Consider the following 12,037-nt stretch of genomic DNA (forward strand, 5'->3'; position numbering starts at 1 on the left):
GGTGGCATTGGCTTTGACAATAAAGGCAACTCTATCATGAGATTCCTCAACCACTCAGCTTCTTTACTAGCTGAAGCAAGAGCTATAAACTCTGCTGCCATAGTGGAATCAGCGATGCAAGTTTGTTTCTTGGAAGACCATGAAATGGCACCTCCTCCAAACATGAATACCCAACCACTTACAGAAGATTCATCCTCTTTGTAAGTGATCCAACTAGCATCCGAAAATCCTTCTAAAACTGAAGGAAATCCACTATAAGATAGACCATAGTCTAACGTACCCTTGAGGTACCTTAAGACCCTCCTTATTGCAAACCAATGCTGTGCACCCGGGTTACTAGTAAATCTACTTAGTTTTCCCACAGCCAATGCAATATCCGGTCTTGTACTAGTCATGACATACATCAAGGATCCAATTATCCTTGAATATTCCAATTGGGAAATTGTTTTCCCCGAATTCTTAACCAATTTGACATTTGGTTCCATGGGGGTGTTAACAGGACACTTATCAAACATATTGAACCGTTTGATCATTTTCTCAACATAGTGAGATTGACTTAGAATAAGTCTTCCATTGTCCCGAATTATCTTGATGCCTAAAATGACATCCGCCTCTCCCAAATCCTTCATCTGAAAAGATGAGGATAAGAATTCCTTGGTCAATTCTACTTGTTGTAGACTTGTACCAAAGATAAGCATATCATCAACATATAGACAAATGATGACACCATGACCTTTGTCATCAAATTTGCTATATATACACTTATCAACTTGATTCACCTTGAATCCAAAAGACAAAATTGTGTCATCAAAAACTTCCGATGCCACTGTTTTGGTGCTTGTTTAAGTCCATACAAGGACTTAACCAATTTACACATCTTATCTTCTTGTCCTTCCAAAACAAACCCTTCGGTTGTTTCATGTACACTTCTTCCTCTAGATCTCCATAAAGGAATGCCATTTTCACATCCATTTGATGGATTACTAGATTGTATACCGAAGCCATTGCAATTAATAACCTAATCGAGGTTATTCTTGCAACCGGTGCATAGGTGTCAAAATAATCAACACCATGCTTTTGCCTAAAGCCTTGGATAACCAATCTGGCTTTAAATTTCACTATGGAGCCATCCGGTCTCCTTTTTCTAGTGAAAATCCACTTGCAACCAAGAGGTTTGTAACAGGAAGGTAAATCCTCTAAGACCCAAGTGTTATTTCCCATGATGGAATCCATCTCATCATTTATAGCCTCTTTCCAAAATGCACTATCTTGGGAAGAAATTGCTTCACTATAAGTTTTTGGGTCACTATCCACATTGAAACAATATGGAGTAGTGGAACTAAGGACATCCCTAGATCCTTCAACCAAATAAATTATGAAGTCATCTAGAGGATTCCTAATTTTTCTTTCTCTAGTACTTTTCCTCAATTTAGGAGTTTCAACATTCTCATTATCGAATGTACTTTCATGAGTTTCAAGTTGATCATTCAACTCTACTATCTCCCTATCATTGCACTAATTTGTATATCTTTCGGTCTACTCATTGATGAAAATCGTTTTCATCAAAAATTGCATCTCTTGACTCTATAACTGAATGAACAGATATATAGTCATTTTGTTCTATTACATAGAACCTATAGGTTTTTCTATGCTCAGCATACCTTATAAATATGAAATCCAAGCCCCTTTCACCGAGCTTTCTTTTCTTGTTGCCGGGCACTCTTACGACTGCCCTACAACCCCAAACCTTGAGATACTTCAAGTTTGGCTTTCTTTTGTACCAAAGTTCATAAGGAGTAGATTATTTTCCCTTTGTGGGAACTCAGTTAAGAATGTGACATGCTGCCAACATTGCTTCACCCCAGAACCCTTCACTCAAACCTGAGTAAGATAACATGGAATTAACCATTTCTTCTAGGGTTCTGTTTTTCCTTTCAGCTACACCATTTGATTGTGTGCATAACCAGCTGTAATCTCATGAATTATGCCCAAAGATTGGAAATAACTTGGATCATAGTATTCCCCTCCCTTATCAGTTCTAATTCTCTTAATAAATGAATCTACTTGCAATTCTACTTCCTTTTTATAAATATCAAACTTGGTTAAAGCTTCATCTTTGGAATGCAAAAGGTACACGTAACAAAACCTAGAATAATCATCTATAAAAGTTACCATGTATCTTTTGTTCCCCAAAGAAGGCGTACTATGAAAATCACAAAAGTCACTATGGATTAGTTCTAAAATGTTAGAACTTCTCTCAACTCTCTTAAATGGAGTTCTAGTGATCTTGTTCAACATGCAAGTAGAACACTTATTAGGAGAAATATCACAACAAGAAATCAACTCTTGTTTGGAAATGAAAAGCATTTTATTATAATTCACATGTCCTAATCTCGAATGCCATAAATCAAACAAACTTAAATCAACTTGATCAACATTGTCAACAACATTCAAACATAAATCATCATTACAAACATACTTGTCTTTTAATGAAAGCTTAAACAAACCATTATCCAAGTAGCAACGACCTATAAACATTACACCCCTAGTAATTATGCATCTATTAGCTTCAAATACTAACTTATAGCCAAGACTATTCAGGGAAGGCCCGGATACAAGATTTCTACTAATTTCCGGAGCATACAACACATTCCTAATAACTATTGCAGTCCCCGAACTAAACATAAGCTCAACTTGCCCTCTTCCAAGGACCTTGATGGTAGAGTTGTTCCCCATGTAGAGGTCTTATCCATCAACAACCTTTTGAAAGGTTTTGAACCAATTCTTACTCTTGCACGCGTGCCTTGACGCCCCCGAATCAATCCACCATGAGTCATCATCCTGCACAACAAAAATGTTAGGATCCGTTGTATTTAAATCCAAACCGGAATTAAATTCAACCTCATGAATTGGATTACCTTTGGTGGTTGGTCCTTGCTAGTGCTAGCATGACCCTCCTTGGCTTTTTCCATCCTTTTCTTAAAAGAAAAACAGTTTTTCTTGCGGTGTCCAACTTTTACCGCATTCCCAACAAGCAAACTTTTTATTGTTTGCCTGCCTTTTGGACTTCCCTTTGGAAGAATTATCATTCTTCCTCTTGAAGCTAGTAGAGGCTTTAGCCCTTCCTTCATCTACCATATTCACGGTAGATGAGCTAGGATTTCCATCCTTAGCTCCCTCCATGGCACGAATCCCCTCTTCAATTTGAAGGTGGGTGGCCAAACCGGACAATGTCATGTCCTCTTTCTTGTGTTTCAAATCATGTTTCACATTTTTCCAACTAGGGAGCAATTTATCAATTATGCTAGAAACAACAAACAACTCATTCATAGCAATACCATGTTGTTCTAAGCTACCATAGATGCGTTGCAACTCATGAAATTGATCCATTATGGATCGACCATCAACAAATTTATAATTATTAAAATTACTAACCAAGAATTTCTTGCTTGAAGCGTCTTCCATCATGTATTTGCTCTCTAAGGACTCCCATAACTCCTTAGCCAATTCCACATTTTGGTAGACATCAAACAAGTCATCCTCCATCCCATTCAAGATGTGACCACGACAAATGAAATCGTCGTTGTCCCATTTCGATCTTTCCCGAACGGATTCCAAGGTCTCATTCTCATGTTCATTTGGCCTTGGAGTATTTATAACATAGGCAACATTAAGAGATGTAAGAATAAAATACATCTTCTTCTTCCATCTCCTAAATTCAACACCGTCAAACTTCTTGAGTTTGACGAAGTTAGTAGTAAGTTCCTTCACACTAGACATGACAATTCTAAAAAAATAATCCCTTTAGATTGTTAGGTTTACAGTGAATTCAAACTAGAAAACACTTAATAAAACGTGTGGGACAAAACCTAAGTAAAACGATCACACTAACAATGTAATGTAATACAAACAAACACAACCAAGGCGTTACAATCAAGTATTAGAAAAATCAAAGAAATTACAGAAAATTTCTAAAATAAACACTAATATGAAGGCTTAAACACTTGCCTAAACTCCAAGCCAATCAACCAAGCATGAACATGAGAATTGCAACGTCCCTTGAGACTATGATCTTGATACACTGTCAAAGGCGTATGAATACTTTCCTAAAGGGATTAATTTCCCCCACACGGTGCTTGGGTTAATCCGGAAATTCCCTTTGAGATACAATTGACAGCACTTTCCGTCCTTAGCACAAAGAATCGAAAAACCGATGGATGATTCACAAAGAAGGCTAAAATCAAGAGGTTTTTCTCTATATAGTTTGCAAGAAAATTTTGAGAAAAATGGAGAATTCTTGGGGGAGAAGATGAGAGAATAATGTTCTATCTTTCTTCGAAAAAGAAAACTCATTCCATTTAAAATAGAATCAACCGTCGCATAAAACCGCAAAACGGCAAGAAGCACGGGCGCGAGCGAAGAGGCGCGGGCGGCCACCACAGTAACGCGGGCGCGCCACCATGGGGCGCGGGCACGCCACCAGCTCGCGCGGGCGCGCCTCCTTCTTTGCCCAAGAACTCGATTTTTCCAGAAAGTTAGCGCGGTTTGGCGCGGGTCGCGCCATGCCATGACGCGGGCGCGCCTCCAAACTTTTCCAAATTTTCCAGAAACTTGTCGTGGGTCGCGCCAATCTGGCGCGAGCGCAATTCAGTAGAGCGAACGCTCCACTCCGACACTCTAAATTATCAACACGTCGAAGGCTCTAGTGGAGGGGATTATTTGGAGGGTGAGAAGGGGGACAAGAATCCGCATTTGGGGTGATCCATGGGTGGCGGATGAGGCTGGGCGATTTATTTTAGGTTAGGAAAATCCCAAGCTGCAGCATGTGAGTGATTTGATGAACCGGGATAGAGCAAAATGGGATTATGAGCTCATCGATGATAATTTTAATGAAAGAGATGCACGCTGCATTCTTTCAATTCCCCTGAGTGGCCGTGAACAAGAGGATGAGATGATTTGGGCGTTTTTGAAAGATGGTGACTACTCTGTGAAGACTTCTTACATCCTTAGGAAAGGTTGCAATTTTGATGATTTTTGAAGGATTTATGTTTTCATCAAGTGTAATTACTAAATATATCAAGGATCACTATTATGGAGATAATTAGCTCATTCTTTTAGGTCGTCATTGTTTGTTGCTAGATATGATAAATGATCTTTGGGCTAGTTAAATAGTCTAAAGCCCAATAGAATGGATCCTATAAGGTCACGTACAAGGGTATTGGATTGAACAAGTATGAAGCTCATTAGTGGGCTTCATGAGGTAATGACAAGCCATGTGAGTAGGAAGGCTAGAGTAGATTGGATTGGATTAGGAGTTTGGGCTTCACATGGACTCTAGTTATGTATGAGATATATAAATAGAGTCCTTGTCTAGGTTTTGATAACAAGTCATAATTTACCCATACAATGAATTGTGAAGCAAGCAACCGAACTCCCTAACCCTAATCTCACTCTCTCCTCCTCACTGTCCGTACGGTACGGACGCCGACCAAGGTGGTGCTTGGTGGTGGTGTAGTGGTTCGTGGCTTGTTCGTTCCTCTCCTCTCAGTAGAAGGTTGATTGAAATGTTTCAATCACAACTAACTAGCATTAGTGGAGGTTTAATCCTTGCCCGTGGACCAAGTAGAGGAATCACGTTTGGGGTTCTAGTTCTCCTTATTGTTCTTGCTCGATCACTCGTGGAATCACGCTTCAAAGGTATAATTATATGTTCTTTATGCGTTATACAAAGATCTTGGTTATTAGATGCTTATGAATGTGATTCATGCAATTCCGCTTATAGTATCTAAAGTCCTACAATTTCCACCAAGCTTGGTGGAAATATGGAAGGCCGAGGTAACCCCAAAGGTGAGACACTTCTTTGGAAACTTTGTACAGGTACTTTGCCAGTACGTGCACTCTTAAAATATCTTCATATGACCGAGGATGACTCCTGCCCCTGGTGCAAAACAGAGGTGGAATCAATTGAGCATGCGCTAGTTGGGTGTGATAGAGTGCGCAAACTGTGGGATGAATGCAATTGTATTGAGATGACTCGTTGGGATAGAGCTGAGTCCATTTGTGATCTCATTGTTAGCTGGAAAAAATCTGGATAGCAAAGCGAGGCAGAGAGGCATGTTACTTGCGTGGTGTATTCGGGGAGAGAGAAATGGAAAGGTTTTTGAAGACCGATGCACACCAAATTTTGTAATTGTCTCTCGAGTAAGTAGATATGTTGAAGACTTCAACAAATATGTTGCCCGTATTTATTCCCCAATTAAACATCGAGCTCCAAGCAGCTCCAAGCGTTGGATTGCTCCTTTTGAAGGCGTGGTAAAGCTCAATGTTGATGCTTCGCTTGCTGACGAGGGCTGTGTTGGGGCTGGTATTATTGCCAGAGATCACGAGGGCCATGTTCTATTTGTTGGGATTTACAGCGATTTCAATCAAGAAAATCACTTAAACAATGTGTGGGAACAAATCCTAAAATATATGATTACAATATAAATGTAAATATCAAATACTAAATAATGTATTACAATCAAGTATTAAAAATTGTCAATGAAATTACTGAAAAATTACAAAGACTACACTAGTGTCAAGAATCAAACTTGCCTTTCCTCCAAGCAGACTAAACCAAGCATGAACATGAGAATATCGATGACCACGTGAGTCTCAAACCTTGATACATTGTCAGAGGCGTGTATACACTTTCCTAAAGAGGTTTATTTCCCCCACACGGTGCTTGGGTTAAACCGGAAATCCTCTTTGAGATACAATTGACAGTCAATTTCGCTCTTAGCACTAGAAACGAAATACAATGAACAATTCACAAAGTTGGCTAAATTTCAAGAATTTTTCTCACAAAAGTTTGCAAGAAGTTTGAGAGAAAATGTGGAGAAAAGTAAGGAAGAATTCTGTAATAATGAAATCCTGTATACTTTCGATAAAAATGAAAACTATTAAAAGTCGAGAAAATAACCGCAAAAACGGCAGAAAAGGAAGCAGCGCGGCGCGCCACCAGGCCGCGCGGCACGCCTACCCAATTCTGCCAGAATTTTGCATTTTTCCAGAGAGTTGGCGCGATTTTTACGCGGTTTTGTCGCGGGCCACGCAAGCATTGCGCGGGCGCACTAAACATTGGCGCGGGCGCTCTATTCTAACTCTCTAAATCATCCGAAATAAATCAAATGATCACAATTCTCTCATACTCTCTAAATCATCTAATACTATTTGCTGCCACCAGAAGATGGAAAGAGTTTTGGGCACTTGAGGTGGCCAAAACCAAAGCACTTCTTCATGCTATCAGGCTTGGGAAGGATCACGGTTCGTGGACGTCATCCTTGAGTCAGATTGCAAATTATTGATCGATCTCCTGTCAAAGAATGTCAAGCATGCAGCTGAAATTGATACTGTGCTTGGAGACATTATTTCTTTATGTACTTGCTTTAATTCCATAATGTGGTCTCATGTGAGACGGGATGAGAATTGTGTTGCCCACTCCCTTGCTAAGATTATTCCTTTCGGTGTCGAGCAAATTTGGGAAAATCATTGTCCCCAAGATATTGCTCCGTATGTACTCATGGACCGTATTTCTTCTTAATATTTTGAGTACGTTTGTGTGGTTTCAAAAAAAAAAATATTAATAAACTACATAGAAGTATAAAAGATATACCATACAGATTTTCACAAAATTATGTAAATCAAGAATAATCACATTAACATACGGGACCAAAAAAAAAACCTAGCCTCCTTTCTCTCTCCTAAACTTTAGCCTCCATTGTAAATTTTGAAGGGGCTTCCATCGGATTTCACCGTTGGAAAGCCCCAATCGTTGTTTCTTTTAAGGTTTTTTAATTCTTAGGTTAAAATAATGTCTCCCTCGAAAGAAAAGGTTTATCTCCTTCGAAAGATAGGGTTTTTTGATCTCCTTCGAAAGAAAAGGTTTTTCGAGCTCCTTTGAAAGACAGGGTGTTATTTGCGTTTGATAGGGTCTCCAGTTTTACGGGGCTACTATTGATTATTGCTCGAATTCGAGTTACAAAATCATTAGAAGATTTTTTTTTTTTTTTTTTTTTTTTTTTTTGACATATGCATTTAATGTTTTAAATATGCAAAGTGAAACATTTTGAAGTATCAATCCAAAACTCAAATCAATACTCTCTTGAGAAAACTAACTTGAGTTGTACTCGTCAAGTCACTAAACCATGCTCCAATGGGAAAACAAAGTGGACGCCTGGACGGTTGGTACAAGCCATCTAACACAAAAAAGAAGTAACAAAATTTACACATGTTTTATGTGTAATGGCCTAAATGCCTAATGGGGTATAATAAAGACCTTTTCGGCTCTTCACAAGTTCACATTGTGACCAATTTAGGACCCAAATAAAAAAAAAAAAGCCGTTATAGACTTGTAGTCCTACCATAACTGATAACTCCACTTCCTTATTCAAATAGTATGGGAAAACGCCTAACATTAACAACGCAACTTTTTACCCTTTTTTTCCTGCAAACAAATTGCGCACTCCAAAAATATGAAAAATTGGGAAATGACAAATTACAAATTGACCCAACAACTTTTCATCTATTTGTCATACATACTATATCTACTTGACTCGTTGGGACTCAGCAATCACTAAATAGCCTAATTCTCTAACAATCAACCCAATTTGACCCCATTATCTCTCTCCTCCCCTCAATTCAATCCTCCAACATCCATAATTTCATCTTTTTTACCAAAATAACTTTTTCTGCCCATGGTAGCGACTACACCATGGGCAAAAAAGTAAATTGGAGTTGGACCTCGGCTCTCATAGGAGCCACGACCGCCACCGCAGCCACCACTTTTTTCTTCATCAAGCCGAAAGTACCCAGCTTTCGGCTTGTAAGCCTCACGGCGCTACAATTAAAATTCAAAAACTCGATCAATGAGGGACATTCGTATTCGAACGAGGAGCTTAATGATAAAAAAAAGCTCCCGCGCCTTGATGCGGACCTCATCCTCACTATACACGTTACTAACCCGAACATCCTACCTGTCCGCTACTCCGCCACGTCACTTTCGATTTACTATGATGGGTCTTATTTGGGCTCGTCCCATGTTCCAGCTGGATCACAACCGCCCAATTCTTGTCAGTTGTTGCGACTTCAGGCCCGGCTTAATGGGCAGGAGTTGGCCCATCATGCAAAGCGGTTTATTGGGGATGTTACGAAAAGAGCAATGGCTATTCATGCTGAGGTGGATATTTGTGGTTGGGCAAAGATGATTATGTGGGCCCCTAAGTTTAAGGTCCACGTGGATAGCCGCATCATCATTGATCCTGTTATGCTTGATGTCATTGATCAAGAGAATGAGTCTCGCTTGCAATTGTTTGTCTAGTAAAATTTTACTCCTTAGTTTTGGGTTGACAAAAAAAAAAAAAATGGGTTTTGGGTTAGACTGAATTTTTTTGTTGGTTTTTTGTATCTTCTTTTTTCTTTTATGGTCCATTTCATATTTGTCAACCAAAGGCCCAAAGGAAACAAGGCGCACTTAAGATTTTCATAACTTATGAGTTTGTGTACTTGTGTTATTTGTGTATGTAATTATGTGGTCTTTGTAAACATTTTGTTAACAAGTCATTTGTAGATGAGTGTATGAGACGGAATCATATCATGAGATAGAAAATGTCTCGAATTTCGATCAAAAAAGTTATATCCTGAAATTTGTTCATATGTTTTAAATTGGTTACCGCCCTCTCAATTTTTCATGTTAACTTTAATCTTTATAATAAAATTTTCATATATACTACTTCGTATTAAATTGAAGTAAATATTAAAACTGACACTAATGTTAAAGTATTGTATCTCAAATGACTCTACACCTCAATTAGTTTATTTATACTCCATATAATCTAGTATGTTATAGCTACAATTCTTCAAATGTACAACATTATTTATTTCCTTCCTTGATCCCCAAAAAATGTGAAAGCCTTGACTCAAAGTCGCATAACTATTATCCCTAAATTCCCTAATGGTGTTCCCAAGTAATTATATGCTGTACTTTAGTAAATTAAGAATACAAGGACTTCAAAATGAATATAAAATACACTGTTATTTGACTTCTTACATAATCTATTAATCTTGGAAGATCAACTTGGACAAATTAGATACCAAGTAATACACCTTTAATTTAAATTTTCAAATATTGAAGAAGTAAGAAAGGGAAAACCATTGACTTCGCTTCATCAATCTTGATAGTGGTGGGTAAGATACAGTTAGCTTATAGGCATGTGACATGATATATTGTTACACATTGTTGTTTTATTTTTGACGGATTACATGAAAGTGACATTTTTAGATCTTTACGTCTTTTGGTACTAATGACCAATTAATAAAGTGTAAATTATAATTATTCTTTAATTTGCTTCTTTAATTAGTGTAATCTCATGGCTTAGTCAAAATATAAAGGTATAGTGCAACATAATAATGATGTTCCATATTTAGCTAAACCATAGCCAATTATAAAACCATATAGTAGTTGAAAAACATTAAAATTTCTAAGGTGGTATGATTTTTGCTTTTGAATCATGATGACCTAATTTTCTTTTTATAATTAGATCTTAGTCTCCTCGTGTAATGATAGCGTGTTACATGCATGCGTGATGAATCTGATGATAGTAAGAGACTAGAGTAGAGTGACATGTTTTCAAGTTCCCTTCGATTTATATTACTCGATAGACCACCTAGTAACACAAATATAGCACACAACACATGATTTGTGATTGTATCATTGTTAATTGTATGTGCTATGCTACCAACTAGAAAGTCCTTCTACATAATCGGTGGGAGAATAAGGTATCGTCAATTCATTTTATTTTCACTTTAAAAATAAAAATTAAAAAAATAGTCTAGTAAAATAAATTTCGCTGATGGTCAAAAGGTTACTTAAATTTACAACTAAAATAAGTTATAACAATGTTTAGTGAGTTTATATAAATTTAGGTAGTGGTATGCAGCCTAATAAATTATTAGTATGTTCATGGGTAAAACTGTAGTATATAGTTTCACTTTGCCTTGTTATTTTGAATTTGCAAGGAGTGGGGTACAATGATGTGGAAGGCAAAAAGGGAGATACGGAGTACAAAGTATATTGTAACAATGGAAAGTAAGATAAAGTTTGGGGTTAAGGCATTTGATTGTTAATACAAGTAAAATAAATATACCAACATATGGCCTTTAATAGAAAAATTATGAGTTAAGGTTTTAAATGTGGGCTGTAAAACCCTAGCTTTGGGGTGATATAACGACAGACGTTAATTGGAGTCACTAGATGGAGTACAGTTCAAGTTTAGTTGAATGTGATTCCTGCGTTATTGTGTCCATGCACATTAAATCCTGGATCAAAGTACATTAGAAGGTCACATATGAGTTGGTTTTTTTTTCTAGCGTAAAACTTTATAATTCATATATAAACTAGCAATAATACGAGATTTTTTTTTTAAAACGTTACATTTTGTTTGGAACCGTTAAATTTGATCTTGTGACGAAAACTTACAGAGTCTTTACTTCAATAGATACTCTTATATATGTATGTTAGAATTTCCAAATTTTACGAATCTAGTTGTCAACATAAATATATATCGTAAATGAAAAATCGATTGAATGCACATATTATAGCAGATTTCTTTTCCAAACACATGTAAATATGAACCCCAAATTCTCCAAATATAGACAACAACACGTTTTGGAGGGAAGACACATACTTGTATTTTTGAAGAACAAACACATTCCATAAAATAGGAAAATGGTAGAAAAATTATGAAAAGTGGTCCACCTAAATTATGTATTAATGCTAAACTGCCCAAAAAACTGTCTCAATAAATGATTAATTTTAACTCAAATTTAATACTCAAACAACAACAAACAACCCCTCAAAAAATAAACTTGTTCATCATCTCTCTCACTTTCTCTCTCCTCTGCTTGTTCAACGCTCTTTTGCAGAGCTGTAGAAATTCACCCAAAATTTTCTTCTTTATGTTTCCCACGTCCTCATTATACTTATTCTTTCAATCCACTC

This window comes from Chenopodium quinoa, unplaced genomic scaffold, assembly GCF_001683475.1.
Source record: "Chenopodium quinoa cultivar QQ74 unplaced genomic scaffold, ASM168347v1, whole genome shotgun sequence".
Taxonomy (NCBI): domain Eukaryota; kingdom Viridiplantae; phylum Streptophyta; class Magnoliopsida; order Caryophyllales; family Amaranthaceae; genus Chenopodium; species Chenopodium quinoa.